At 43.1% G+C, this 25446-nt stretch overlaps 1 protein-coding gene across 1 annotated transcript in view; it reads left to right on the plus strand.

The window, feature by feature from the left end:
• LOC106650776 (pollen-specific leucine-rich repeat extensin-like protein 2) overlaps positions 1–25446 on the plus strand; it is a 30979-nt gene that overhangs the window by 291 nt on the left and 5242 nt on the right. The gene's annotated exons all lie outside the window — the stretch shown is intronic.

Genomic DNA, 25446 nt, shown 5'->3' on the forward strand with positions numbered 1-25446 from the left:
GGCAAAAATACAATTCGATCGGCTTAGCGAACGATACCGATCTCCGCGCGAACGCGTGCGAGTCAGCTTGCAGAGCTCTTGTAAGTGCACATAATACCGGCATCTCTCCTCGCGCCGTAATCTTTTAATTTTACTTACTCTTGCTCTGAGGCAAGAAAGGGTCCATTACTTTCTTCTCTCTCTTTCTATGTGAACGCGCGAGCTCGTGTAACGTACGTGCGAGTGTAGGCCATAGCGAGCATACGTAAACGAAGGTATTATAGGCTCGCACACGCGCGCGACTCAACACACAAAAAAGCCGCGCGATTATGTGTGCATGTGCGAGTATAAGCGAGAGCATGCACCTTACGCTTTGGAGAGTCTCGGTCGGAGATCGGTTCGTTCGTTCGTTCATCGTCGATCTTCGACTTTCACGCGAATTCTCAGGTCTCCTTTTTACAATCGACATTGCGCGCACTTGCACACACACACATAGGACGACTATGTTCATATATACTCTCTTACACACACAGGCATATATGTATACACTTATACTTTCGTTGTCGTTTTTTCCCTTATCTATCTTGGCGCATGATGCTGCCGCCGATGCTTTTTTTCCACATGCTCGTTTTACGATCTCTTACGCAACGTAGCGCACTTATACACTTACAAATGTATGTACATTTCATATATAAATAAGCAAATGTGTATTTGTATACAGATGCTCGAGCAAAGACGTATCCACACACACCGATACACGCAAAAACACTCGGTAATACGTACACACAGACACACTGCAGAGACGAGGTATATATTGGCTTTGCGAAATTTTCACCGATTTTTTCGCTACTCTCTCGCAACTCGTAATTGTGCGCTCGTCATATATACGCTATATATGCGCCGCGAGAGAGTAGCTGCTGGCGCACAAGCGTTTATAGTAGCTCGAGGTATACATGTAGGATAGAGAGGTTGCCGATCGCGTACGTGTGCTTTTAAGGGGCAAAGGACTCGCGTGACTCTCGGTTGATCCATGCTGCTGCCGCTGCCGAGGCGAGCGCGGATGAAGCTCCCGTGGGATTTATTCGTTATAAATATACACGTGCATGCAGCTCGTGGCAGATGAAGCAGTAGTAATAGCAGCAGTTGTAGTAGAAGTCGGTGTTAACGTTACTTGGGTCTTATTTCGCGCCGCGATATCGAAAACACACACTCGCACGACCCGGAGAGCCGACGATTGTATTTGTAATAAATTTTGCACCAGAACGACAGATCAAAACGTTTTCCGTGCGCTCGCAGTTCGGCCATGTGAGTGTGTGTTCACATCGCTGCATTGCACACTCACACACACACACACGTAAATCAGGGCTTTTATTTATAATACTGCACTGCACGCTTCACAGACTCTTGGAATAATATATGTATAGAGACTGCGAGGCGCGCAGTCTACGCCGAGAGAGTCGAAGTTTTATGTAAACGATATAGACGAGCGGACTAAAATTATGCGAAAGTGAACTTTTGTCTCCGCCAAGTATTATAAAGAAAATGTTCTCTCTCTCTCTCTCTCGCTCTCTGTCTGCTGTGCGCATACCTGTAATTCATTACGCGACCGCGACTTATAAAAGTTGAGGAAAACTCACGTGGCTGCTGCTGCTGTCGTTCGTCGCTTCTTGCTCTTTTTTCCTCTTCGTTTTCTTGGAAAATAAACAAAATAGTGTCTAATTCGTGCTCGTAAAAACTAACCTTCCTCATATTAAAAATAAAACAAAAAATAATAGTAATAAAAAAGAAGCGAGCGCAGGAAACTTTCTTAAGTACATTATAATATTCGTGCGCGGAAAGCTCAGTCGACGACGCGACGACGCGCGGAAATTAGCATGCCGCTCGCGCCTCACGCTCGTCTCGTTTACAATCCTCCTTCTTCCAGCAGCGGCAAGCAATAGCCCATTAAAAGGCCAGCAACGCAGTTTTTCCGTGAAAATGAGTACAGCTTCTCCAGGAGCTGCCTCTCGGTATACAAGGATCGCGTCTTTATTGTTGTTCTTCGGCGAGTGAATTCGTCTATAACTATGCGTTAACATCGGAAAAGTGTTGCGGTAAAAACATTATTTTTTCAGGCTTACGTACGGCGTTTTTCGCTGTTCTGTCTCGGGTGAAAACCCATACATACCAGTACGTACGTATACGCACACACGAGTAAAAAGGCGAAGGAAAAAAAGGCGCTTCATTGTATCATACACGGACACGAAGTATACGCTCGTGCATACCTTATAGACCGCGATATGTGTAAAGCGATCGGTGCGTGTCGACGCGTATTACTACGTGACGCGAATCTGTCGCGCATGTATCTTATGAACATGCCGCGCACACATCCGCGATATTTGTCGCAGTCCACTGCGTGTCGCAAATATAAACATATTAATTTATTAATACATGTGGCGTATACATTTATATGGAAGTCTTGAGTGCGCTGCTAGTGGCTAGAGAGAGAGAGAGGATTGCGTAAATTAATAATGCGTTTTCACTGGATTGCGTCGCTGCCTGGACATTGACATTGCGTTCGCGTGCAGAGTGTGTGTATGTTCGCAGCAGCAGGAAGGCAATTGCGCCAAGTGACTTTATGAGCGCGCGCTAAGAGAGAATATTGACCCGTGCGTGCGTGAGTAACGAGCCAAATAGTTTTCACCATGAATATACACAGCAGCAGCAACAGCAAAAGTCGTAATGTAGCGGATTATCGATAGCGTTGATCGGCCAATTGACAGTATGTGTGCGCGCGAGCGTGTATATATATACTGCTGCGCAACTGCTGCATATAAACACACACGTGTGAACACGTACCCACACATGCGTGTTATATTTCTATACAAGTTTGCAAAACGTGTTTACGGTGGCCGAATGCAAATTGACGAATAACCGCCTGCCACTGTATGCGTGTGCAACAAATAGTACAATGTGTGAACTTTGCCAAGAACTTTATTACCGACAAATCATGATCAACAAAGTTCGAGAGCTGATGTTTTTATGACCATCGGGTCCAGTGCCACGAGCGCGCGCATAAAAGATCGGTATGCGCGATCAGCGTGTATTTGCGTGCATACCCGGGCTGGTTCTTTCCTTATCAGTCAGCGCTCGAATCTTCGTCGTCGCAAAAATGCAATCACATACATTATTTTAGATTCAAATTTGAAAAAATAAATTATTTAAAATAAATATTGTAAAAGTTTGATTGCAAATGAATTGTTTAATGATACAAAAAACATGAAGATACAATTATAATTAATGCCAGCATCCACCACTAGATGGCGAGTACCTTTATCTGTTTAAATCTACAAGTGGCCAAGTCAAAAAAACTCTATAAGTCAAAATACGGTATTTAACGAAAATACGCGCTTTTCTTAAAGGATTCAATACAAAGCTCTGGATCAGCTCCAAAAATATATAAATGCACTCATGCCCTACTACACCCAATGGAAAATCAAGATCAACGAAAACAAAACGGAGCTTATAGTATTTTCCAAAAGAACGAGGAAAGAAAAAACCTTTACACTCGCTATGAATGGTACCCAAATTGAACAAATAAACAAAGTAAAATACCTTGGTGTAATACTAGATAATAAATTAAACTATACAGAACACATAAAACATGTAATCAAAAAAACCAACACTACCAAAGCTTTACTATATAATCTGATAAATAGAAAAAGCGAGCTAAACCTAAGAAATAAACTTACACTATACAAAGCTATAATCAGACCTACCATTACGTATGCATCACCTGTCTGGGGCTCTACTTGCCCTACAAATATCAAAAAACTACAAATAATACAAAATAAAACTCTAAGGATGATTACAAAAGCCAAACCGCGCTCAAAAAACCTAGACATACATAACACATGCACCATTGACAAAATTAAAACACATATACACACCTTAACTAAAAACTTCTTTGAACAAAAAATTAAAAACCATGGAACATTAAAAAACCTCGGAAAGTACAATAAATCAAACGCACCCTTCAAAATGAAACATAAGTTACCACATCACATATTAATTACTTGATACAAACACAAATGGCTCTCAACCAAGCAATACACAAAATCTTTGTTTTAAAATAGTTAAACGTTACTAAACGTATTGTAAATAGTTAGATTAAGTTTATTCATTAGTTTTAAGGCAGAAAATTCATATGGTTTTTTCAAAAAATGTTTATTTTTTCCATAAATACAAAATAATATCACCAATGTAAATAATTTTCATAAACTAGCCACAGCAAGGCTAAAGCAAATATGTATCAACAATTACGGCTAGTGGAAACACGGGCGCCTACATTATCTACAAAAACTTTATTCATTGATTTAAGTCGTGCTGATCACGCAAATGTAATACACCATCATAATAAAAACATATATAAAAACAAAACAAACAAAAACAAACGAAAATACGCACCTGGGTATTTAGCAAAAATGACTTTGGAATTTACATATTTACAATATCATAGTCGTATGTGTCACATAGACCAAGCGTATAAGCTTTCGTTAAAAGTCTCCGCTTCTGTCTCTTTTGAATCGACGCCCGTAAGTAATAGCGCAGATATGTGCATTACGCGCGCGGACATACTATAAAGTGCTTCAACATATGATATAGCCTAATTACCCATTCTTCGCTTATATAATCGATCAAGTCCCTCGAATACGTACACATGCAGCACATGCTGCACCGGGATCAGTATTATTACATGGCTCTCGAGGTTCCGCGCGATTCTTTCAAATCTCGACTGCACACGCGGGAAATTTTCGCGCGATTTTCCCACACACGTACTCACATACCCATGTTATACATTCGTGTTTCGGGCCCCTATCCCGGATGTGTCTCTTTCTTTTAAAATCTTTTCGAATATAATCCGAGCATATTCCACGATTTTGTGGGCGAGAATAATTTTTTTATGCAATGCTCACAACGAAGCAAGGTTGTTTTCATGGGATGGCCCATTCAAAAATTTTAATAAAAGAGATTAGATCTCGCTAAAGAACGACGACTCGTGTTAAATTTTTAACCGATCATGCGAATTCTTCTAATTAACAAAAATGACCAGTGAGGTAAATGGAAGGAGATCGGCAAGTTTGCACATCGCACACTATGTTGTGCATTATACGTATACAACTGCTCGATATAGAATACAGCGCGAGTAATACCACGTAAAAATTGCGCAACTCGCGTTCGCGTCGCAAGCCGGGTGGAGTTTGTCCTACTTTTTTCCTCTCTTTCGCTTTCGCGAGAACTTGCCAATGTGCGCGGCGCATATTATATATGTATAACACACAATATATACATACACAACCGATCGTCTACAGATCGATCCTTGCGCGAAGCAGCCCGTACAGTTTTCGCGCGCGCAGTCTCACATGATATAATACGCTCGAACCGCAGCTATATACTTAAAAATCGTTGGTCGAAATAACCGCAGCTGCTATAGCTAGCTGCTCCGACACAAAAAGTGCGCGCAAATTGATACTTTTGGAATGGGAAAACGGGTGGGGGAGGAGCGTTTGCGAAAACTTCGATTCATTAATTTATGATATTTTTTGTTTTTCGAGTGTCGGGCTCAGCCTACGTATGTGTGCGCCCGAGGCATGCGGGCACGCAAAAGCACATCTCTTTCTCGCGCGTCGATGCACCGTACTGCCAATATAATAATGCATAATAACGCCATGCGCGCATGGAGCGATCGCATATATTGTGTGTACCATGCTCGTGTGCACCTCAACGTGTGTGTGGGAGAGAAATTAATTTATTTGCGCTCAAGCGTACATTATATTATGCGTTAATTGCAAAATTCGCAGGCCTATGATGCAGCCCTCGTGCACACAGCACAATATAATAATAAAAGAGCCTATCATATAATAAAGAGATATAAGTTATGTCGGTTAATTTTTTTTTCTCCTCCTTTCACACAGGAAAAGCTTCTTCCTACTCTTTTCTCTCTCTAAACTTACGCGAATCCGCTTAAAAAGTGCACGTGTACGTTCGAGTGAGCTCGCAAAGTATAATAATCGCTTCGATATGTATTAACGCTCGAGTACGCCTGAGCTTTTTCATTGTACTCGTGCGTTAACTCGAAGAAGTCCGTAAAGTGTATGTAACGCACAAGGAAGCGTAGAGCCCGGCGATCGGTTATAAACTGAAATCCAACGTATGCGAACTCAATTCTCACTTGTGGGCTCGAATAAATACTTTGTATAGTTTTTATTGTATATACTCGTGTGTACACACTTATTCGTATTACACTGGCTATTGGCAATTGGAAGTGTGAACAAAGATGCGCCGATGCCGCATGTAAAACTACGCCGATACCTCGATGTGCATGTCTGTCTCGTGATAGAAAAACCCTTCCTTCGCCGAAGCATCGCTCCGCACACGTGGTTGGTTGTACGTAACATATACACACACGTTTTATACACGTGTGCAGGTATACGCGAGGAGAAATCAAAAGTGAAGGGTTCGATGGGCATATATGGGTATCATCTTGCGCTGCAACGTTAACACTGCAAGTATAAATACGTGTATATAACGTGATCCAGCCGCGGGATGAGCTCGCTTTAATTGACTTGGTACTACGCTCGCTTGAACTCGAGGCCTGTATACGTAGCAGCAGCAGCTCATAGTCTCGAGAACACACAGGTTGGAAAACATCGTATAGGTATAATCAAAGAAGATAGACACGTATAGAAGCCCAGAGCTTAACTAAAAATTGAGGCTGGCTCATATGATACCAAAACCAACTTCAAGGGGGCGCGGCGAGCAACCTAAGCCTGTAATCTATAAGCAACATTTAGTCCACCGGTAACCAAAATCTTTGTGGTCGAGTGGTCTAGCGCTCGGCTTCGTCTTTTGCGTCGAGTGGTCGGGCCTTGGTTCAATCCCAGGCCGCAGATATTTTTTTTTACATTTTTTTCTCAAATTACAAAGAATAAAGTAAGGATTTCGCTTCTAGCTAATATTGCTTATAAAATTAAAAATACTCTGATAAATTTATTTATTTATTGAGGGTTTTTTTTAAATGTGAAAAATAATAATCAAGCGATACGGTCCATTTAAAATTGGAGTCAGAGATATTTTCATAAAAAAGAAACTTCATTTCGACGCTGTTAAGGAAGAGTAGCACGTTTCTATACATTTTTAAATGTAAACGTGCTAGTCTTCCTTAACAGCGTCGATTTAACAAAATTAACACGAAATTTTTTTTCGAGGCGTCTAAATATACATTAATTTAATTTAATTTGCGTTTGAATTAAATGTGATTTTTTATTTTTTTGTAGAAAAAAGAACACGAAAAAAAAGTTTGATTATCAATGCAATTTTAATTTTACGACCAATATCAGCTAAAAACGAAATCCTTACTTTATTCTTTGTAATTTGAGAAAAAAATGTAAAAAAAATATCTGCGGCCTGGGATTGAACCAAAGCCCGACCGCTCGACGCAAAAAACGATGCCGAGCGCTTGACCACTCGACCACGAAGATTTTGGTATAACCACGAGACTAAATGTTGGTTATACATTACAGGCTTAGGTTGCTCGCCGCGCCCCCTTGAAGTTGGTTTTGGTACCATATGAGCCAGCCTCAATCGCGCCTATAGTTCTGTGCTTCTATACGTGTCTATCTTCTTTGGTATAATACGTAATGTAGGTTCGCGCGCGGGTGCGTACGCGCGGATGATTAAGCGATTTATCGTGCTTAAACTGCGAAAAATGTATGAAACGAAGCACCGCGCAGCCCAACGTGTTGAAACTGTATTATATTATTGTGGACTTGGCGGCCATGGTATCGATCACGCGGCAGGAGCGAATATAATTATTTTTCTGTCATTATTGCGATGATGTTTCAGTGGCGCAGCTGTCCTTCCCTGTGCCGAGTCTCTATATCTCTACATATATAATGTATACTTGCTCCTCCGCGTGCCAATTGTAATGAACGAACTTTACAATGATTTATACGGTGCGAACTATTGTTTCGATTTATATCTATAATTGCGCAACGCGTTCGAGGCGTAAAAGTTGCTTCGATAACTGCACTGCTGTAGTTGCTGCTGCCCGACCCACCACGCGCTACCTTTGTTTTGTGCACTTATCTATATATATATTCAATGATCCACAGCGATATTTCATTTACGCTGTAAAGCCGCCGCCGCACTCGATGAAGCTTCACATTTGCGTGCGGATATTTCACTTTCCTTTCGCTCGACAGTGACCGTGAAAACGAAAACGCGCGAAAAGGAAAAAAAAATGTCAACCGATGATTGTATTCTTCTCTCGTCTGTGGTTTTGGTCTCTCGAAGAATCGCTCGTCACAGAGGCGCGCGCGCAACTACGTTTGCCGACGCGAACTTCAACTTTGCTTACCGCGCGCACTCGAGGGAGAGAGCGAGTAAATTTTTGTTCGAAGAAATTTCGCACGCTTTGTCAACGAAACGCGGCTTTTTTTGTCCTCGATTGATTGTCGCGGTCTCGAGTTTGGTAGTTGTTCAAATTACGTTATGCACATAAATTCGGTGTTTTTTTTTGTCCGTACGCGAGAAAGGCAAAAAAAAAACGTTCGAAAGTGAAATTATGCAGTCTACTCCGGATATACTGTCGTAAATACCTGTAGGTAAAGAGCAGGTACTTGGCGTTCATATCCTTATGTAAGAATGTACATACATCGGTAATTTCGACGTTTAACAATGCAATGTATCGAGCTGCAACACACCAGAAAGGTTTAAACTTTGTATATAACGAATATAAGTAAATGGGCTCTCGCGGGGAAGAGGCCTAAGGGCAATGAAGCGGAGAGACAACAACAAAAAAATGAAAAACCAAGAGAATAGCTGCACATCGTACAAACGGCGTACATTACGGAGGAGCTAAGTAAAAAAAAAAAGAAAGAAAAGGAACGGCAATAGTCGGGAGTTTCGAGTTTCTTCCGCCGTGTATCGGGGGGCATAGAGCACGAATTGCGAAGAAGAAGCTCGGCCGCGAGTCGAGGCAAGGATTCGAGCCGTTTCGACTGAGAGATAGAATCTATGCTTCGTATAACCGCGGCGTACAGCGCACACACACACATAGTTGCAAGTATTACGAAAGCTTCTTGGGTTGCATCTTATAAGTGCGAGTGTGTTTCAGCTGTATACGGTATACAAACTAATAAACATAATGGAGGTAAGCGAGGCCCGAGCTGCAGTGCCGCGCCACATCGTCTTTGCTGCTGCGCTTAGCTTTCTTCCTTGAGAAGAGCCTCGAATGTCACGATCGACCATTACCCTTTCTCTCTCTCTCTCTCTCTCTCTCTCTCTCTCTCTCTTTTTGCGCTCTGTCTGCGTGTGTCTGTCTGTGTGCCGTATATATATCTGCGAGGTGAGATCTCTGCCGTGGCAACAGCAGCAATCGCAGCAGCAGTGGCAGCAATGGGAGAGGAAAATTGACGCTCCACGCGCGGAAAGCTACCGTATACGATACGTCGCGTTGTGCATAAGTGTGTTTATAAACTCTCGCCATATATGATAGTCGGTCGAAAAATTGAATCTCGTACTCGGATTTTCTTATAATGCATACGTGTAGAGGACAATGTAATCGACCTAAATGAGACGATGGAATTGTACAGGCCGAGCGGGGCTGCTCAGCCTCGTCTATAATAAAATGAATTAATAAAGTTCCTAATTTATGCGCGCACTGCTCAGTGAGAACTGCACAGTACTACCACACACACGTAGTTATATTTAATGCGCCCGCCGCCACCGCCGCGTATTGCACTGTGCACAATAGAATCTCGCTCGCGCATATATAGTTTCGCTTTTAATTAAGAATATCTTGCATTATAAAGGCGCGTGTCCCGATTTATCATTAAAAGCACACCAACACATACACACATACACACGTAAGCCTCAGCAGTAGTATTGTTCAGCTCTGCAAGATTCACTACTTCATTGTCCCTATTCGAGGCGTAAATTCAGCCTACATAATATAATATTCGTGTGAGCTATATACAGTCGACCACTTGACATTTCAATATGAGGAGCCGATATTAAAGCTGTATACCGAAACGATGCGCGGCCGTTGCACACATGTACATAGCACAACTCGAGTCCGCAGCAATGACTTACGGACGAATGGAGCGAGAGCGTGTGGCTAGCAACGCATACAAATGCACCTCGAGCAGCGTCGACGTTGCTGGCCAAATATATATAATAATATATGGATTACCCGAGCGATGCCCGAAGAGCTTAATTGGCATGTACTCCCTGGCGCACTTGGAGCGACTGAATTTTCGATTCGCGATTTTGCATTGTACCGGCGGGCTTATGCGACTTTAATTAGTTCTAATCTGCTGAATGATCGACTCTATGTGTGTGTATGTGTGTGTGTGTACGCATACGTTATACACAACTGAAGCCCAACTGTGACACGCAACTGCACAATTCTTACCTTACTGCTGGCCACTGGTTAAAGAGAGAAAGAGAGAGAGAGAGAGAGAGAAAGGGAAAAAAATCGAGTAACATTAATGCGACCGAGTGTCGCAAGATGCGATCGTTGCACACCAACGTCTACGTATGCGTTCGGTATAGAGGGTTACTCGGACAGCCCGATATTAAAATTTCGCTTCTACATTCTCAAGTCATTTTTGCACGAGCAATGTATGCAGCTGAAATTTTCGATTTACGACTCTTGGACAATTTATAAATTACATTTAAAGAACTTTGATATAAGCACTACTGCACAACATAGATTAAGTTGCATTGAAAACGATTTTAATTAAAAGATTGAAAAATTCAATAATTGGGTAATAAACTTTAGATTAAATTTAGAGCTTTTCATTGCTTCTTAAGCGTAAATAGAAATTTTTTAACGGTAACCGATATGCAACCCACATTGCCGAGGTGAAACGTATAATTTTTAAACCCGAAAAAACCGACCACTCTCGGCTGTCTCGGATTTACTCGCCGATTACGATCGTCGATCGACTTACTTTTCCAGTCGCGAGTCGAAACAGTATATCCTTTTGTAAAGTAATCCATTGGTCTATGTGTATCGATAGATGTTATAAAAATAAATCGAACGATTTGTTCTCGAAGGCCGCGGCCAGGATATGATACGACGCGTGTCCCCTCGCATAATATGTAAATGTAGATAACCTATTGCGCGAATATTTGCTCGACTTGACCGACTTATAGAATTTTCCCTCGTACAATTCTACGTATAATGCAGCTCTAAGCGCGACATTATAAAATGAGCCGAAGGTTTTGCAGTACGCGTGTGTGTGTGTGTGTGTATTTTTATATATCATAAAAAGCGATTGATCGACTACGGAGAAAAAAAAAATATTCCGATCACGACGTGCCGAGAAGAGAGAAAGATTGTTTATCGAGATCGAGGATTCGATACCAGAACTGATAATTGGCATTGTTGCGCAGCCGCGTGTCAAATTAGCCGCCGGTACGTATTAATTTTTGCTTTCAATGCAACTTTGCGTGACGCCGAGCAATTCAATTTACCTTTATACATCCTATGTAATAAGGAATTATGAGTGATAAAACACTCCATGCGCGCGCTCGAGACAGAGAGAAAGAGAGCTTTTTTTCACGTTTTAATGACGAAAGTTGGCTTTTTTCTCTCGTAGAAAAATATTGTCCGCAAATTGCAGGAAGGTAATTAATTGATAAGGGGGATACATAGATTCCGCGCAGCCCCTTACGTAAGCTGTAAATCGTTTAAATTTTTCGCCCGACCGAGTGAACACACGCAGACACACATTCACGTGGGACCGATCGGTATATAATTGGCATAACGATACTCTCGCGAGTTCGTATACATAATACGAGCGAAATCGATGAATAGTGCAAAATGCGATACTTGCCTACCGCACGCAAAATTTTTCCACCCGGCATATATCCGTAAATGTATAAAGATCGAATTATACAACGATCTTTGAGCGATCGAGTTTACAACGTATGGTCGTGTGCGTTTCGGTATGCGGATCGGCTCGACGATCCAGTCACCGCAGCGCATGTATTATATAGAATATGCCGCAAGCTCGGCCCAATCAGGAGAGTCGAACCTTGTACCTCGCAGCTTGTTAAATGAACTCCTCTATAAATACGCGTGTTAACATAAAACTCCGAAGAAAAGTACGTACACGATCTATCATACGCATATACACGCTGACTTGTCATTCTTTCTCCGATCGCAATGCCACATTTAAATATAAATATCGTGTACCAGCAGATCGATTTGGAATTGGTTTCTCAACTGCGCGCTCGATCGCGTAGGTGGCTATAGTTTTACGCGCGGCACGGCGTGGCAAGGCTGGCTGGCTGGCTGGCGCATTATTACAAAATATTCATCAGCGTGCGATCGGCCGGGGCCGCCGCCGCCGCCGCCGCCGCCACCCATAAACCATAATTTTTCGCAGGCCTCAATCTGCAGCGCAGTATGGCAATCGTTATAGTTTCTGCGCGCGGGGCCATATAGAAATTCCTTCGAGTATAATACGATCGCTGCGCGGCGCGTAATTAACTACGCGCGGCCTGCCCCGGCAATACTTAAATCTCAGAGCGAATATGTGCTCAAATTGTAACGCGCGCGTTATGATGACTTAACTTCGCCACGCAAATATATGTAACGCGCACACTGCATCTCACTGAGATCGCGAAACTTTTCACGATCTTCGACGCGCTCGTCTATGCATAATATGCCCTGTAATACCACTTCTCGAGTAATACGGTTCGCACCACCTAGTTTTGAAACGGCCGCGCTAGACTCGGGAGGAGCTCTTATTACGAAGCAGCAGCAGCCTCAGATATGTGTGTGTGTGTGAGTATAATAATATCTGCTAGGGAAATCCGCAATCGGTTACACGACTCACGCCCCGTCATATTATTACACACACACACACATATGTTTGGCACACATGCGGCGCGAGATGAGTATGCAGGATTTTTAAGGTAGGATTTTCGTACGTTGTTACGTGTTATAATATAAGATCAGCTGCTGTTGCTGCTGCTGCGCACGTGTGAATAAGTATGCGCTTTTCCGTACGTATTATACGTGTATATTGTACCGCTTTGAGCGAGTCCATGTATGCATATGGTGTGCATTTAATATGGAGCATAGAGCGAAATCGACGCACACTTATATACATCCATATGTACGACTAGTGCAGATACACACACACGTATATAGTTTGGTATATACATGAGTCGAATGCAGCCTGGTGGGTGTTTATAGTGTCGTGCGCGCCGTGGGAACCGCTCTACGGTCTCTCTCATATTGAACAGCACCGAACCTTCCTATTCGTCTGTGTGTGTGAGCGTGTGTGTATAGGTGCATACTGCACTAGGCGCTGCGGTCTACATGCATTTAAACGTACATACATATATATTTTATATATATATATATATCTCCTATATATACACACACACACACACGTTGCAACTAGATATGTGTTTGTGCTCGCTATAGTACTGCAAATATATGTGTGTAATATACAGTAGCGACCAAAAGTTTTGCATAATGCCAACTGGTGCTATGTTGCTGTTTTGTCTGGGAGCTGAAATGTCGTGTAGCTGCTGCTGTTAATGCTACATCTCTATATAGCGGGAAAAAGTTCGAAAACTACATATTGCGATTGTGTGTGGGATGGCTCGGTCGCGACTCTCTGCGGGCGAGCGAGTCGAGGAAATTTGTTGTTTCGCGCGCATTGTTCGCGCTCCGCGCGCTGCTAGGCTCTTTCACTTTTTATTTTTATCAATTTAAATTTTTTCGCTGTTCAGAGTAAGGAGGGGAAGGGATCGTCGTTTATCAACGCGGAGAACGTGTAATTGAAAATTGCGCAAATAAGTCGCGCGATCGGTCTTGTGTGTATGCGCGCACGTGTGTGTCAATTCTTTTTCTCTTTCAAGTCGATATAAGTTTACAGCGGGGGACATTCTTCGTCTCGTTGTCGTTTTTTTTTACCGGTAAAATGATATATACACAGGCGCACGATCGGCGGCCGCGGCCGATCGCTACGAGATACGGACATTTGTTGCAGCTAGTATGTCACATCGCGCGAACACACCCATGCACGCACAATATATAATACATTTCTATACTCGCGGTACTGTAGTTTTATATTATTTATCGTAAAAAGGGTTCCAGTAGTTTTGCATCTCTTTCGATGCACATCGTGGCATGAAAATAGTTACAACACATTCATGCGTACGTAGCTGTCTCGTCGTCGTCTATGTACACATTGTTGTGTACGTGCATAATATGTAATACGTCGCTCGTCTTTGGCGAAATATGTCCAAGTATATACGCGCAAGTAGTGTACCGAGTAAGGAAGAGGTGTGCCCCGCGCGCGAGAGTCTGTTTCGTCTCTCGACATCGTACGTATATGTATAGCAGAAAAGAACGTCTCTCTCGTTTATTATGCGCCTTCGAACGTGTGCACGAGAACGAGACTTCCACACGCTTCGCATAAAGCTCGCGCTGTTGCTGCCGCTGCCGCTACTCTACCTTGTCGAGTTCTTTGATCTTGGCGCCAGGTTTTTCCGTATTTTTCACTCCCTCGCTTCAGCATACACGTGCGCGAACGTACACAAACACCTATAAACTGCAGAATGTATGTGTATATTTTGTCTTATCACTCTGAGAACAGGATTGCCATTTACATTTTCATATAGCTCGGCAATATTTTTGCGAATGTTACACGGCGTGAAATGGCAACATTACGTTATACGCGCGAGTTATTAATTCGAACTCGTATATTATGTTTTTCGACTCCTAATTGGAATTTAATTGTGCACCGTAGCTGCTGCTGCTGTAGCAATGTTTACGTACGCGTGCATTTTATGTACACCCGCGTTAAATGCACATGACGAAGGTACTTTTTTTTTATAACTATATTTCTAATTTGAAGCCAACTTTACTCGTACGTGTGTGTGTACCCACGAGCTGCTGGCAAACAGAGTCGCGTTGGCTGAATGCACTCTGTACGTAGCACGCCTGCATGGCTTTTTAAATTGAGCCAATTTTCGCTGCGAGCAGCTCTCTCAGCCAGGCGCGCGCAATCATCGCGTCGCGCGCGCGCGCTCAGCTTATTTAACGCGCGCCAACAACACAATGAACGACTTTTCCTCCTCGCGCGTTTCATTCGTTCTTTTCTTTTCGCTTTTATCGCGCCGATACAATATAACCGATTTCCAAATGATCGCGGGCCCGATCGGTTCTGATTTTCTTACAATTGATTTTCGGACAATCCTTATGGTTACGACAGATTTACCTATAGATATGTGTCTACGAATAATTCAGCTCGCCGTTTGCGGATTCGCATGGTGTATAAGCACGTGCCGCGAGGAGTATGGAATTCTAAGAGACCCGCTAGAAACGTTCACTTTGTTCTTAAAAAGATTGACCGACATTTCGGAGTAGCTCGTAAGCGAGGTGTCCCCTCTTAGCTCGTTACGTCACACACACACTACTGTGCTGGTATGCTACCGCTATGCGCTTTATAGCAGAGTGCAAGTGTGAACACATAGCAGACTATGAGGCGTCGGACTTTTAATTTTCCACAAAAAAGTCGCGCTACATGTACGCGCAAAAAAACGAGTGAGAGAGACAGATAAAAATCGCACCTGAACGTACGATCGAAATGGCACACGTATACGTACTCTTTCTTATTTCGTGTACGTATATGTACGTGTGGCATTATTAGAACAATGGAATAGAGCAAGGGCAGGTGGCTCTCTCGCTTTGGGCTTGTACAGCCGCGGCGGGCGTATTTTTCAACTCACGATTATTCTCTCCTTATTCTGCAGTAGGGCATATAGCCTGTGTGTTTGGCGGGATTGCATGCGATTTACGGAAGGTTTCCATCAGCTGCAATAAATGTATACACGTACAAATGCTGCGAGCAAGCCAAGGTATAAATTCAAGTGTCGCTGCGCGCGGCGCGCGTTACTGTTTTAATTTGGTTAATCCTTGTTATAAGACCTGCGCGCACTGCTGTGCTGGGGCGTGCATAATTGAATCGAACAATTGGATTCGTCGATGTGAAACTACGCGCGAGCCCCGGCACACAGGTTTCATCAAAATTGATGAATAGAAAGAAAAAAAAATCACGAGAGCTAGCTGCGCGGAGCTTTTCAATGGAAATAATGGCACGCGTAGTATCGGTTGTATACGCGTATTCCGCAACAATCGGTTTGGCTCGCGCATCTCTCTCGAGGAAAAAAGTTGAACTGCACGCAGTAGCCGCGTATTTGACGATCACTGATTCTTATCGCATTGATCCAATTATTTTTTCCCATAAGCTGCGTGTATATAGCTATGTAGTATATAAACATACGTAGACAATCGACAGTCATACAATGTAATCTACTGCTGCGCGTGGAGCAGCTCGCGGAACCTGGACGAGTGCGTTCCCGCAGCGAATTTGGCAAGCGACGAAACACACACACACACACACACACGTCCATAGACAGCTACTGCAGATTCGCGAATCTTCGCATAATTCCCACCTGCGACTTTCACTCGCTCTTGTATACTATACGTACACGTCGGTGAAAAACGAGTAGCGACTCCTAAACGCGGAGAGAAGTGCATGCATAGCCTACGGCTCTCTCGCGCGGTGAGATATGTATAGCATCGAGCAAAAGACAGCGTTTATCCTAATCTGGGAGGCGAAACAAATTGTCGAACTGCAGTACTGTGCTACGTGCCATCGCTCGTAAAGAGGCGAAAGTTTTTTCAACCGTAACCGACGACGACTGCGACTGCGACGCGATCATCTTATAGCATACATTGTTCGCTCGAGAATCATATATTTTCGCGAATTTTACGCGAAGCTCGCGTAGTGTAGCTATATAATACGCGCGCGCAATAATTGGCCTGGGAAATCATCATCATCGTCGTCGTCGTCGTCGTCGTCGTCGTCGTCGCTCGGGCAGCATCGCTACTGCGCTGCAGCATCGAAAGTTCGACTTTCTCGTTAAGGCTCGAGCGACGAATTTCTCGCGCGTGCACGAGCCTCACAATTGAATGAAAAAAAAGTTCGACGCATCTCTATCTCTTTCTTGTCGAACATCTCGCACGTAAGAGAGTTTGTTGTAATTTTCTTTTTTTGTACATTTATTCGTTTGTGCGTTTGCTTTTGTCAGTGACATGTTATTTTTTATTTTAAAAAAACTCGCGAGCGATGAATTTTTGTATTTTTTTTTAGCGAGCCAAGTTTTTTGTTATTGTGTGTCGAGAGTAGCGTTACGTGAATATTTTTACTTGCTTAACGAGCAGTATAGCGGCGCAGTGACAGCGCTTGGTTAAGAGGCGCATTTGGAGCGTGTTTAATTAAGTTGTATGCAAGTGTGAATACTTTCGCAGACGCAAACGGATCCGCGTTAATGATGACACGGGGCTGCGTTACGTATCCACCACCTCTATATAGGATTAATGTTATATATATTCCAAGCTACATACAAGAGTCGGAGTCGAGCAATTTTCTTTCCATATCGAATACTTTTCGAGTGTACTTGAGATATATATACAGGCAATTCGATTGGTATATCGACTCAAGTAGTAGTGTATGTTAGGTATGCGCCCGAATTAGGCAACGTTGCCACTTGCATACACGTTGTGATGTCTTTTCTTTTTTTCATTGTTTCAAAAATTACCCATAAAATTATGACGCGAATGAGATTTTATAATATTTTCACCCGAGATGATTATGATTTCTCTTTCGTCACTTTTTCCATGTACAGTGTTATAAAGATACGAACGCGTGCGTATAGCGCGCGACTATAAGACGGAAATTACTCAAGTGCGAAGGTGTTTTGTGTTTCAGTTCTTTTTCTTTCATTGTATCAAACACGTCGTCGAATTTAAATTTGCAATTCAAAATTAGTCTTTTCCAAGTCAAGTTTTACTGCCACACGTACAATATATAAACTACCCTGAAAAGCTTTTACACAAGACGCGTATCACTGGAAACAATAAAACACTCACGAGTTTCGCGGACGCCAACGTATATATAATTAAAGATTTCGAGCTTTTATTTACTCCTTTTTTCAAGATGGACGAAATAAATTATTAATTGTGAGAACGCAACGACGAGAACGATATCTCTCCTATTGGAAACGCGTTCGGTTGGTGAAAAATTACAATTATTCATCGACGGCTTATATTATACACACATGCTCGTGTGTATGTGTCTTGGGTTACAAACGAGCGGAGGTAAAAAACCTAACGAATCGCATTCTCGCGCAGCTTTCTTTCACACGTGCTCGCACATGCGCGTGTGTTTACACGCACAGCTCTCGAGATACGCAGCTGGATCACAATGGCAATCGCAAAACGGGCCGATGTATACCGTATCAACGTGCATATACGTGTCCGCACGTATTAATTCAAATGCCAAGTCTCGGCGTGGGCGCTCCAGCCACGTACCTATACACGCATAACGAGCGCGAGATATTGCTCGACTTATTATACTCATGCAGGTATAGGTCGTCGAGTTGCTGCTCGCGACGCTTGTCAATGTAACAGCTTTTGTTATTATTGGTCCCCCCCCCCCTCTCTCCCTCCGTACGCGGGTGATTTACGCGCATCGGAGTATGCCGCTTGCGTCTATACGCTACAAGCGGCTATAAATAACGCATAGCGATCGAATGCATTTATGCATATAACATAATGTACAAGCTCACGTGTGCGCGCATGCACGTTTCACGAAGATTACAGCGCGAGCGAGCGAAGCTAGCTAGCAGTTATGTTTTTATTACAACGCGGGTTCCCTGCCTTGCAACGCGCCGCGCACGCATTTCTTTTCCAACCGAATTAATTGCTCGATTAATCCTGTATTTACATGTCTATATAATCCTCGTAATCGTACTATCGACTTAGGCACACACGTATATAAGCGCTGTACGATTTCGATTCGAGTGCTGGTAGCTTTTCACTTCTCGTCTTTAAATTACAATCGGAGAGAGAGAGAGAGAGAAGTGAGTGCCACGCGCGCGTGCAGTGCACACGCAGAAAAATATCTCGTTCGTAATGCGCGCGGGCCAATCTGAGAAGTGTACATATGTATGCTACTTATATTTGTGCGCACACACACAAACACTTTCCCTCGTCGATACGATATGTATATTATTCCATGCGATAGAAGCATTAAAGCTTGGCATGAGAGCTTGAAAAAGTCCCGCGCGTAGAGCGACAAAAATGCCGCTTCCGTATGGTATAATATCTGCTACTCTCGACTGCTTTTATAATCCTCTTATGATTTCGAGTTAAGGTCATTACTCTTTCTCCCTCCTTCCCTCTCTCTCTCTCTCGTTCGGAGGCTCAGCGATCTCCATGCAGCATCGGTTACGGAGCAAGGTTGCGAGCACAAGTTTTATATATATAACAGATATGCACTCGCTCGCGTAAATACATGCACGCGCCGAGCACTAATTGACCGCGAAGAAACGTGCTCGTGGCTCAGCTGCCGTACACGATTGTTTTCCCCGAGAATATAACTTGCTGCGCACATACACACACACATCGCTTATAAAAGTCCGTGAAAAGTGAGGAAAAAATATCCTCGAGTAGGACTTTAAGGATTCGATACGGTCGCGAGTTTCACTTTCGCGTTTATTATTCGTAATATCTATGCAGGATATATCGTATAGACGTTATACGCTTGCATATGTATGTGGTGCAGACACTCGACGACGTTCTAGTGTCAACGAGACCTCGCGAGATTATTACGTTCATGCGTATAATACCCCGAGATATACCCCGAGCTGTCTCGTGGCGACCGGATAGAAAAACAGATATTCATTATCGTTACGGGTGTAATGATGCCGCACGTATACGTATTACAGCTGCTGGTGCGAAGTCAAGTACGCGTACTTGACACTTCTTTCCTCATTCAGCAATTGCTCTGGCATATTCTATTTATCTATAGCTTTGGCTACTACGATTTTCATATAGTCGTTATAGTACAATGGGGATTTTCCTCAATTGGAGTTTTTTAGAGTTAAATGATATGATGTTGAAAAAACCAGAATCGAAAATTTTATTGGCACTTGCGAGTTTACAATGCTCCATCTGTTGATGAAATCAAAAAGCTCATAATCAAACGTGACGATGATCCTACTATTAACCACAAATCTTGATACAATGCACAATCAATTTTGGCCTATCAATCCTTATCTATTTTAGAAAGCACTAAAAATATATAAAGAACCATAAACAATTGAATGAAGACTAAAAAGAACCCTAAAGTATCACTTCTGATGTCCATGTATACAAGACAATTAAATCACCAGGAGCAAATCGATTGAATTTATCGATTGTACTGCTCTACTCGCGCCAGCAGAAGCGAGCGAGAAATTATTTTTATAACGATTAAACAAGAAATTTTGTACATGCACCATCCATAGGAATTATAGTCGACCGACTAATGAAATTAAATGCCTTGTAACGTGTGCGCACTCAGATAACGCGTTGAATTCGTTCGACGCATAGATTTGCATGTAGCGTTGCACCGACGAATCGCTCGCGCGCGCTCAATGCCCAATCTATAATGAGTACACGAGTGCGTGTATATCGTGTATGTGCAGGCGTTTTCTCGGCCCATTTGCGCAAACACATATTTTCTATGCGTAAAGCATAGGAGCGCGATACGTCAGCCGCATAATATTTCAAGCTTTTGCCGCGTCGTTCGTCATGATTATTACACGACAATAGATAGGCCAGTGAGATAATTTCATTCTTTCGATGTAATTATTTCGGTCTTATGCAAATGCCCTCTTACGCCTATGGGACATAGTATGCGCATACACGCAGGGGAAAAATTAACATACGAATGCAGAATTACTTAATTTTATCGCTATATACGTGTACACACACGCGCGCACAGACAAAGGTCTAAATGTTAATAGTGTGGATACATTTGTATGACGTTTTTTCTTCTTTTTTCCTTCTTTTCATTTTATAAATTTTCCTTGCGGAATTCCAGTCATTGTGTGCCGCGATCGGTGTGTACGTGTGCAGCAATAAAACAATTATATATATTATATATCGGGTCTGACAGCGCCGTGCATCGAGTCATTTATCGCTCAGATAAAACGAGCTCCCATGTACGCTGAACTTTTTGCCCGTTTATAATTAAATGACGTAAGCCCCAACGCGTTTTCTTACCCGCAGCGAGGAAAATTACATATATATAGATTATATTTAATCGATGGCTATATAAGCACGCTTGGTCGACGGTGAAATTGGTGGAAAATTGTCAACTGCCGCGATCGCAGCTAAAATACCGAATTTACCGAAAACAATTTTCTTTGCCACAATCGTTTGCGAGCAAATAGATCAATTCGTTTTAAAGAGCGACGGAAGAAAAAACAACAACAACGCGGCTAAACAATCGATTATGTCGGACATTTTCACGCGTTCAAAAATGCCATATTTTGCGCGCGCAAAGAAACTTTCATCGCGCAATAATGACGAAATTCAATGGCCGAGGTCGGTGCGCAGTGCGAGCACCAACTGGTATCGTATCGCCGCGTGTACATGCGCAAATAGCAGGACAAAAGAAAGTGCAAGTGTGTCAAATGTGATTACCTCACGTTATAACCGCTCACACGCCTCATTTGTATACATGCTGTATATGTATAGATGGATGTATATATAATCAGAAAACCGCAGCATCTTTTCTCTCTCTCTTTCTATCTCTTAGCAGTGGCTGTTTTAAAGTGTTTCCACTCGCTTCGGGCTCTATAATACGATGGATAGAGATAAATTACCCGAGGCTCGAGAGCCGAGTTATCGCGTGCAATTCCCTCTATGATCCATCAGATTCATCATTGTAATGAAGTTTATCATTGAAATTGAATCACTTTCGTTTCTCATCTAATCAAATGAAAGTGAAAAGCCCAAACGTCATCGACCCCGGCCGCGAGCGAGGTGGTAACAACCTTCGCGTTCGAGGCAACAACACAACAGAACCCATATAAACTCGGAGTCGCGTGTATATAGATCTGCTCTCAGGCCGCGCGCCGAGTCCTTATGTGCACTTAAAGCGTGTCAAAGCTAATTTAATGCGCGCGGCTTTTCACGCGATCGCTCCGTCGTACCTCTCACCTTTGCTGCTGCTTACAATGCTTATGAACGTTTACTAGTCATATTGCGATTTGTAATTTGTTAGCGCAATTGTAAAATGGACCACTTTTGAGATGCATCCTTTCTAAATTTTGGTGGAAAAATAATTGTAAAACGAGTGTGCGTATATGTAACAACCGATTTGTATAAATTTATATGAACCATCCTACAAATCGAAGGTAAAATTTGAGGCCAAAATTTAGACCAGTTTTTAGTCACCTTACGATAATACTACTTTAAGCATCTACCACTAGATGGCGAGTGAATTTATCTGTAAATCTGCAAGTGACAAAGTCAAAAAAACTCTATTAGTCAAAATACGGTATTAAACGAAAATTAGTATTGCTATTGTCGTCCAGAAAAATACCTATACCGAAATTTTTATTGTTTCAATGGAATCGCAATCGAGATTTGAGCTTCGGAAATTGTGCCGATGATTTGTAGAATTACCCATATAGCCGCGGCACTTTCGAATGTGCAATATAAGTTGAGGCACTTTGCGGGATTTCTGCAAATCGATCGATTGAGAAAAATTTCTTCTACGAGAACCTGTAGTGTGGTATCGTCGAATTATATATGCAGATATACAAAATTCGTGAATAGTTTCCACGATTGTGCTCTTTTATTGAGCAATAGCTTGGAGCGAGCCAGCAGCAGTAGTGCAGCACCGAAAGGCAAAGAAAGAGATAGAACCGGTAGTTTCGCGGGAGAACGATCGAGATTTGAAAATATCTAATGCGCGACATTTATGTATCTCTCCCTCGACTTTTTATTCACGACAAATTTGTCTGGGACACAAAGCCTCGTATCAACATTGGTATTATTGTCTCTCAAGAGTCGTATACTCGGAAACGGTCGTACTTGAATATATTCTCCAATACATAAAATTACAAAGGTTATTGCGAGATATGAAAAAATTCCGCACAGAAATTGTTACCGACCATTCGAAATCAAATTGCCAGATTACGGGGCAATTTGAAAAGTGCAAATTGGTATAAAATTTGTATAAAGACACTTATATTCCTTATCGCTTCTAGACGCCGTTACATTTGTAACAAGAAACTCGAGTATAGGTCCAGGCGAACAATGTAAATCACCACTATAATACGTACGCATTTCGCATTTAAACGCGCGACAAATAAAATCATTTCTCGCAGTCGCTGCGCGCGCCTTTATCGTGCATATAGGTATACGTATACGCCTTTGAACTCGCGCTCGGCTCCGCGCGCGCAATCGCGAGAGAATAAATCGCCTCCATCATTCATATCATTCGCGCACTGGAGGCGATAAAAAGTTCTCCGCCAAAAGGATTGAACTTGATCTTTCTCGGGTCTGCGCGCGGCTGCTGACTATTTATGCGCGCAGCAGCTCGCGTGCCATTTGTTTGTCCAGCGCGTAATACACTTTCTCTATTCGACTCTTGCATTATTGCCGCTTTTTACGCGCGAACATCCGACACGTGCAAGGCGAGTCGCGGCACGTACATATTGTAATGCGTACACTTTGTCTGGGCTGATCGTTACGCTATATCCATATAGTACGACGTTCTTATGCAACGTTGCCCAAATAAATCATCGACTGTCAAAAAAAAAAGAATGTCAAAAAAAAACAGCGTCGATATGGAAAATATTCGAGGCGAACGAGTGACAGCCACCCATAATTAAACTTGGGACCAATCGTTAAAATGTACTTTACACCAAGTCGAGTGGTGCGATTATCTTAAACGACTTTGACGTTTATTCGACCGCGGCGTGGATCCGAGCGAAAGGCTTTTATGCAATCGGAATAATCGTTGCTCGAGTCCTTCGATATACGTAGCGGACGCTTCCTTCCTTCTTCTGCCTGTACATAGCGCGCAGACAAACAAATAATTACGTGTTAGCAGCGTCGTCGTTGAAAGTAAAAGTAGCTATGGATGATAATAGGTCCGCCGCGGGTCGAATTTCGCGGGCACGCTTTGCTCTCGCTCTGACTCTCCGTATATATATAGTACACAAATGTGCTATACGTATGTATGGTAAGTACGTGTACGGTAGCTGCATAGAGAGGCCCCTACCCGATTCAGCAGCAGGCGTGCTCGGGGCATTTTTATTATCTCGCTCGACTTTTGCGCTACTCTCGCGCTCTCGCTCGCGGTTCAAGGAGAGCTTGCTCTGTGTGCGAGTTACGACGCTCTGGATCTGAATCTCACGGTACATAAACGCGCATGAGCTTCTTACATGATTCGCGACTCCGCATGTATGTGTGTGTGTGTGTGTGTGCGCGCATTGATAGAGAGTTACACTGTATTCTACGTGTATGTGTGTATTTGTGTGTATATACAGAAGTAAGTCGCCGGGATTCGGGTCAGCGAGCGCGCCGAGTGAGAGAGCCCATGTATGTGTGTGTGCAGGTATTGCGCAAGTTGCATACGTATATGCACACCACCGCTCTCACTCTCCCTCTCGCTGTCCTTATACACAGTTCTGTTGGTGTGCGCTAGTGTATGGATGTGTCGGTGAACAGCCGCCGATCCTCGGGTGTGTTCCCACACCGAGACTCGTCGAGCGGGCGCGATCCTATACTTGTGCTTTCATGCACATACACACACACTTAGACCAAACTTTCGTGCACAATGGCATGCATTATACATGTATATATAGATATTTGCAACGCCATGCAGAGAGACACCGGAAGCCTCGACGTCAACGCACGCGCGCGCAACAATTCCAATAGCCACATGCGCTGCATGTCTTCCATATATGAGTTTCGAAATGTTAATGAAGCCGGCACATTAAGCATACGTGTAGCAGCAGCAGCAGCAGCAGCCATCAGCTGTCTTTGAAAAACGCGTGCGCGAGTATCGCTTTTCTTTTCCTTTTCTTTTTTTCTTTTTTTTTTCGCTTCCGTCAGGCCAATTTTCGGTCATCGAGATATCTTTCTCTCACTGTCTTACAAGTGAGCGCGCGAGGTAATAATCAGGAAAAATCAGTTCTCAGATCGGTCGCGATCGTGATTGATACCGATAATTGACGTTTTCCCTGGTGAGCGAGCGAGCGAGCGAGACGCGGCAGCAAGCCCGAGACAGTGAGAGAGAGAGATAATGGAGCTCAGCTGATTTTGCTGCAGCTCGATATTACTGCTACCACCTATATATACTACGACTTATTATATAGTCGCTTTCCTCGGGCGTGCGCGCGTGGGAGTTTTGCGTTTTTCAAAGCCACGCTGCTGCTGCTGCATCGTCGCAGGTCGTGCATGCGGGGTTCGTTCATGGTGACGCCTGCGCGTGCTCTACAATGTACCGACGATATTTTCTTATTGCGCGCGGTGCGTTC

This window comes from Trichogramma pretiosum, unplaced genomic scaffold (assembly GCF_000599845.2).
Source record: "Trichogramma pretiosum strain Unisexual culture from Peru unplaced genomic scaffold, Tpre_2.0 scaffold3, whole genome shotgun sequence".
In the NCBI taxonomy this organism is placed as follows: Eukaryota; Metazoa; Arthropoda; class Insecta; order Hymenoptera; family Trichogrammatidae; genus Trichogramma; species Trichogramma pretiosum.